The sequence below is a fragment of the Pseudorca crassidens genome, chromosome 3 (genome assembly GCF_039906515.1).
Source record: "Pseudorca crassidens isolate mPseCra1 chromosome 3, mPseCra1.hap1, whole genome shotgun sequence".
Lineage (NCBI taxonomy): Eukaryota > Metazoa > Chordata > Mammalia > Artiodactyla > Delphinidae > Pseudorca > Pseudorca crassidens.
The window spans coordinates 135,375,709-135,382,030 of NC_090298.1; the positions used below are offsets into that span (position 1 = coordinate 135,375,709).

Below are 6,322 nucleotides of genomic sequence, written 5' to 3' on the forward strand. Positions count from 1 at the left end.
GACCTCAGAGTCAGACAATCTGGGTTTACATCCTGGTTCTGCTGTGTGACCCTAGTCTAGTGACTCAACCTCTCTGTGCCTCAGTTTCCTCAATTATAAAATAAAGATAATATGGGAGTGATCTCATGGGGTGGTTGTGAAGCTTACATGAATTAACATATATACTGTACTTAGAGCAAACGGTGCCTGTTTCACCGAGCAGCTAATGTTATCATTTATTAAGCAACTATTTTGTGTCTGAAATGTTAAGCAACATGAATAGGCACAGGCCTTATCTTCAAAGAGGGAGGGTGAGAGGGAAGAAGGAGAGGGAAGCAGGTGAGGAGGTTCCCTGGAGATGAGGGACACCATAAAGAGGATGCTCACCCAGCCCGGGCACTGCCCAAGAATAGCTAAGCCTGGTTGTAACAGGAAAGAACAACTCTCACTCCATATTAGATCTGTTTCTTTTACTTTAAACTTTGTATTCTATTGCTTTTGCTTTGAGTTAAGAATGTTGCCTAGGACTTCCCTGGTGCTGCAGTGGTTAAGAATCTGCCTGCCAGTGCAGGAGACATGGGTTCAAGCCCTGGTCCAGGAAGATCCCACATGCTGCAGAGCAACTAAGCCTGTGTGCCACAACTACTGAGCCTGCGCTCTAGAGCCCATGAGCCACAACTACTGAGCCCACATGCCACAACTACTGAAGCTTGCACACCTAGAGCCTATGCTCTGTAACGGAGAAGCCACCACAATAAGAGGCCCTCACACTACAATACATAATAGCCCCCCCTCACCGTAACAACAAAGACCCAACACAGCCAAAAATAAATTAGTTAATTAAAAGAAAAAAAAAAGAATGTTGCCTATAGCCTAAAATATACAGGATAGCTTAGTCTTAAGGCTTTGACCTTTAAGAGTATAACATTTTTCCATTCATATAGAGATAAAAAGTTGCAGAACAGAGAATAACATTTGTCTTGTTAAAGGTTTACAAGAACATTGTGACAAAACCTATATGGACAGCTTCAAGAACAAAGGATTCCTGCACCAAGAAGTTTGCAACAGCCAACTCCCCCACCCTCTGCCTTCCCCTTTTTAGCATAAAAGAAGCCTGAATTCTAACTGGGGTGGTTCTCTAGGACATTGGTCTGCCATCTTCTCAGTCTGCTGGCTTTCTGAATAAAGTCATTATTCCTTGCCCCAACACAGCTCATCTCCTGATTTATTGACCTGTCATGCGGTGAGCAGAATGAGTTTGGACTCAGTAGCATGGTAGGAGGAGCAGTGGGTCTTTCATGGGGCCCATGAGGCCTGACAAAGCCCTCCCCAAGAAGGAAGCAGGAGGGCACCTAGAGAGAACTGCTGTCTACTGCCCACAAGCCCAAGGATGTCTGGAGGCCAGGATGAGCCACAGGTAGCACTGGGCTCAGGCCACCTCTTGGGAAGACCAGAGCTGACCCAGGAGGGGATAGTGGCATATTCACTATCCAGGTTTTAAACCTGTGGCTTCCTCATCTGGGAAAAGTGGTTGGGATGGGGACACTCATGAGTGCAGGTCCCTTAAAGCCAGATGCAGGAGCTGAGAGAGCACAGAAAGCAAAGCCAAACCCAGCTGAGACATCCTGGAAACAGTGGTCTGCAGAAGGCCCCGTCTCCACTATCCTCCCTGTCTGCTGTTCTCACCTCTCTCCTTTTATGACCCAGGCATATGAGGCTTCACCTGTAGGTTCTGAACAATGGCCTATTCTCTTCAGAAACTAAAAGCCAGATATCAGCAAGTCATATGCAGGTCAAGGCAGTGAGCAAGTTCTGTGAGGTTTCACATTTCTTCAAGCTCTTTGATCATTTATATATTAACACCTTGACATTTTTGCTAAAAGTTTATGACAGTCTACATAAAACATATATATGTATAAAATTCATAAAGATATTGATCTTTATCATATTATGTTTACGTTATGTGGTTCAAAGTCTATTGTTTAACAATACATTTAGGAGAATATTTTCCCATCACGATACCATTTTTGGTTTGTTTTTTTGTTTAAAACAATACACATTTATTATCTTATAGTTCTGAAGGCTAGAAGTCCAAAAGAAGTTTCTTTTTTTAATTAATTTTTTTATTGGAATAAAACTGATTTACAATGTTGTGTTAGTTTCTGCTGTACAGCAAAGTGAATCAGCCATACATATACATATATCCACACTCTTCTAGACTCCATTCCCATACAGGTTATTACAGAGCACCAAATAGAGCTCTCTGTGCTATACAGTAGGTTCTAATTAGTTATCTTTTGTATTCAGTAGTGTGTATATGTCAATCCCAATCTCCCAATTTAACCCCCCCTTTCCCCCTTGGTAACCATAAGTTTGTTTTCTACATCTGTGACTCAATTTCTGTTGTGTAAATAGGTTCCTTTGTACCATTTTTTTAGATTTTACATATAAACAGTATCTTATGATATTTGTCTTTCTCTGTCTGACTTACTTCACTCAGTATGACAATATCTAGGTCCAACCATTGGATGCAAATGGCATTATTTCATTCTTTTTTATGGCTGAGTAATATTCCATGTTATATATGTACCACATCTTCCTTATCCATTCCTCCATCGATGGACATTTAGGTTGCTTCCATGTCCTGGCTATTGTAAATAGTGCTGCAATGAATATTGGGGTGCATGTGTCCTTTCAAATTATGGTTTTCTCTGAATATATGCCCAGGAGTGGGATTGCTGGATCTTATGGCAGTTCTATTTTTAGTTTTTTAAGGAACCTCCATACTGTTCTCCATAGTGGCTGTACCAATTTACAGTCCCACCAAAAGTGTAGGAGGGTCCCCTTTTCTCCACACCCTCTCCAGCATTTATTGTTTGTAGATTTTTTGATAATGGCCATTTTAACCAGTGTGAGATGATACCTCATCGTAGTTTTGATTTGCATTTCTCTAATAATTAGTGATGTTGAGCATCTTTTCATGTGCCTCTTGGCCATCTGTATGTCTTCTTTGAAGAAATGTCTATTTAGATCTTCCGCCCATTTTTTGATTGGGTTGTTTGTTTTTCTAATATTGAGCTGCGTGAGCTGTTTTTATATTTTGGAGATTAATCCCTTGTCAGCCACTTCATCTGCAAATATTTTCTCCCATTCTGTGGGTTTTCTTTCTGTTTTATTGATGGTTTCCTTTACTGTGCATACAATGCCTTCAATTGTTACATAGACAAGTCACATAGCTTCCTTTCTGCAAGCTCCATGGGATGGGATTTCCATCTGCCTTGTTCACTTTTGTATTCTCAGCATCTTTGATGCTAGTGCCTGGTTAGTGCTCAGTAATATTGGTGAATGACTGCTCCTGTTATTCTTGATCTAAGAACACCAGTTTTCTATTATTTGATGCTTCCTATTTAATTCTTGAAACATGTGGGAGACGTACTATGATGTGATGATACATTTCAACTTTTCAAATGTAAATAGGGCCACATTTCCTGAATTTAGCCTTTTCTTCCTTTAATAAACATTGATATTTCTCTGAAAGAAATACAAAATAAAATCAGTTTCCTGAATTCCTGAAAGGGATTGCAATTACCTTTTTACAATAAGGTTTTCCCTAAAGGTCCTGACTTTGTAAGTAGAACCCAGGCTGCATCCACTATAGAAGTGGCCCAGGTCTCCTTCTACACTGAGAGAGTCACAAACACAGAGCTGTTCAGCTCCAGCTGTTCAGCTCTACCCAATGACCACCTCCAGCTTGAATTCTCTTAGTAAACACACTCCTACACCCGTGACAGATGGGCCTTTTTTCTGGCAAAGCAAACACACAAATCTAAAATCTCCCCTCTCCTTTCATCAGAGTCTAGAAAATCGAAAAGGGCAGGTGCCATCTTATTCCAGACAGAACCCAAAGGAACTCAGGTACTTCATGGAAAGACTTCTCTCTATAGAGATATAAGAAAGCAGAGGCAATACACACTCTCACATGCACTCATGCACACTCACATTCACACACTCATACACAGTCAGAAGATGAATTGGAAGGTAGGACTTGAGGAAGTCAGGGAAAACAGACCTTATGAAACAGGAAAACTTCATGAGATGAGAGAAAATCAATAGGAATAATGAGATGTAAAATGAGATGTTAACATATATATATATATGAAAGAGGGTGGGATGGGGTGTGGAAGCAGAGGGAGGGAAAGAGGCATCAGGAGGACCAGCCTTGCCCAACTATTATTCTTGACCACAGTACCAGCAAGGTGACTGGTAAAGAGGAAAATGCCTGACTGAAAAGATAAGTACTATTTCCATCGAGGCCTAGAATTACCCACTGTGCAAGTAGGTCCAATCAGACAATATCCAAATGGTTCAGAAAGCCACCAAGTTGATCTTTGGGTCCTTATAGGTCCTACAGCAAAATGTTCTGAAGCATCTGTGGCTATAGTAGCCAAGAGCATGTTATGGATAACAATATCCAGGCTTCCCCTTGGGAAAGTAACTAGCCTGTTTGTAGAGGAGACCCATATGTCACAGTTGGCTTTGAAATGTATGGTCTACACAATCACATGACTTTTCTCAACCTAGACATGTAGTCTCAGAATGATGACCACCATGGACAAGAAGGAAATGGAAAAAGGAAGTAGGATTTGAATATGCAGCATCATTGATAGGCAACTTCAAGGTGGACAGTCCCATAGTGAATGATTTTAGCAGGAACCACAGACAGCAGCAGCTCAAGTTCCCCAAGGCATTAAGGTTTTTAGAATGTCCAGTCTACCTGGTGTTTCAAATTTGGTACCATATCTTAGATTTTACTCAGGCAGCTAAAGAATCTAGCCTTCCTCAACAAACTCCCAGATTCAATCCCATTATAGTAACTTCAGCCCCAAATATCCCAGCTGACCATAGTGCTCCAACATATTTGCACATAGATGGTATCCTTCTATCTGTGATAAGAGTATGGAGGGAAATTTGATTTTATTAACACAACTGTATAGAACCAGCTGCATTCTGGTTGGTGTCTCAGTTTAATTGCTTGCACCCTCAACAAGTCTGTCTACCTTTCCAGCCTGAGGTGTAGACCCTTTGTCCTGCATTTAACCCAACAATCCAACAGCCAGGTCAGCAGGGCCACCAGAATTCTCATCTGTGTCCATCAGCTCACCATTTAGGCTACAACCATGAAGAGTTCATTCATCTGGTAGGTCACAATCATCTATGCATTAGTCAATATAATATTCAGAATATTTCAACAGAACCTTCAAAAAACAGATTGAAATTCAACTTGAACTTTTGTGAAGTTTCAAGTTGAAAATAATAATTGAAAATAAATAATTCTTTGACCTGTTGTATTAAAAAATAAATTAAAAATTGAAAATTGAAAAATAAAGAAAGAATTCTTTGAAATGGCATTTTTCTGGGCTTTGAACCTGCAGCACTTCCTCTTTTGTTGACAGCCAGACTTTACTAGAAATCAGCCAACTATTTACATAGCTGCCAGTCCCCAAAACACGAATGAGGCAATGTCCCATATTAAACATAAAGTCTATATTTCAGCTAAAGACATGAAGAAGATGAACAGGTTATGCAGAATCAGCCCACCCTTCTGATATCTACAAAATGTGGACCATCTGCTGGCTCCAAAAATATGTCTGAGCAAGTGATCACAGACTCTACACTTATTTGTTGCAATACTTCCAAATATCAAATAATGGGCAACCGCTCTACAACTTCTCCTCAAGCAGTGGTCTCCCAACCCAACATAAAGCATCCTTTAAAAACTGCAGTTTCTGACCTGAAGTTTTACCAACTGGTGTCCTCAATCTTTGAACTTTCTGAACTTTCAAGTCTTCTAAACCTTCCTGACTGTTGTATACAGACAGAGTGTATTCAGCAGCTCATAGGCCAAATTTTCACACGAGGCTAGACTAATACAAGCATGGAAATTGAATGTTATTAGTTGTTATAGACTGTGTTGTATCCCATAAAAATTCATATGTTGAAGACCTAATACCCATTACTTCAAAATGTGACTGTATTTGGAGATAGTGCCTTGAAAGAGATAATTAAGTTAAAATGAGGTCATTAGAGTGGGCCCTAATCCAACATGACTGATGTCCTTATAAGAAGAGGAGATGAGCACACAGACACACATAGAGGGACCACCATATGAAGACACAGGGAGAAGATGGCCATCTACAAGCCAAGGAGAGGGGCCTCAGGAGAAACCAACCCTGCAATCAAGAATTTGATCTCACACTTCCAGCCTCCAGAATTGTGCAAAAATAAATTTCTATTGTTTAAGACTCAAGACACAAAATATGGCAAAGGAGATCATTGAATTTGT

General features: G+C 40.3%; 1 pseudogene; it reads left to right on the top strand.

Annotated features, from left to right (window-relative positions):
* The first annotated feature begins 1,515 nt into the window (after nucleotides 1-1,515).
* Nucleotides 1,516-5,902, top strand: LOC137220583 (TGF-beta-activated kinase 1 and MAP3K7-binding protein 2-like; annotated as a pseudogene).
* The last annotated feature ends 420 nt before the right edge of the window (nucleotides 5,903-6,322 follow it).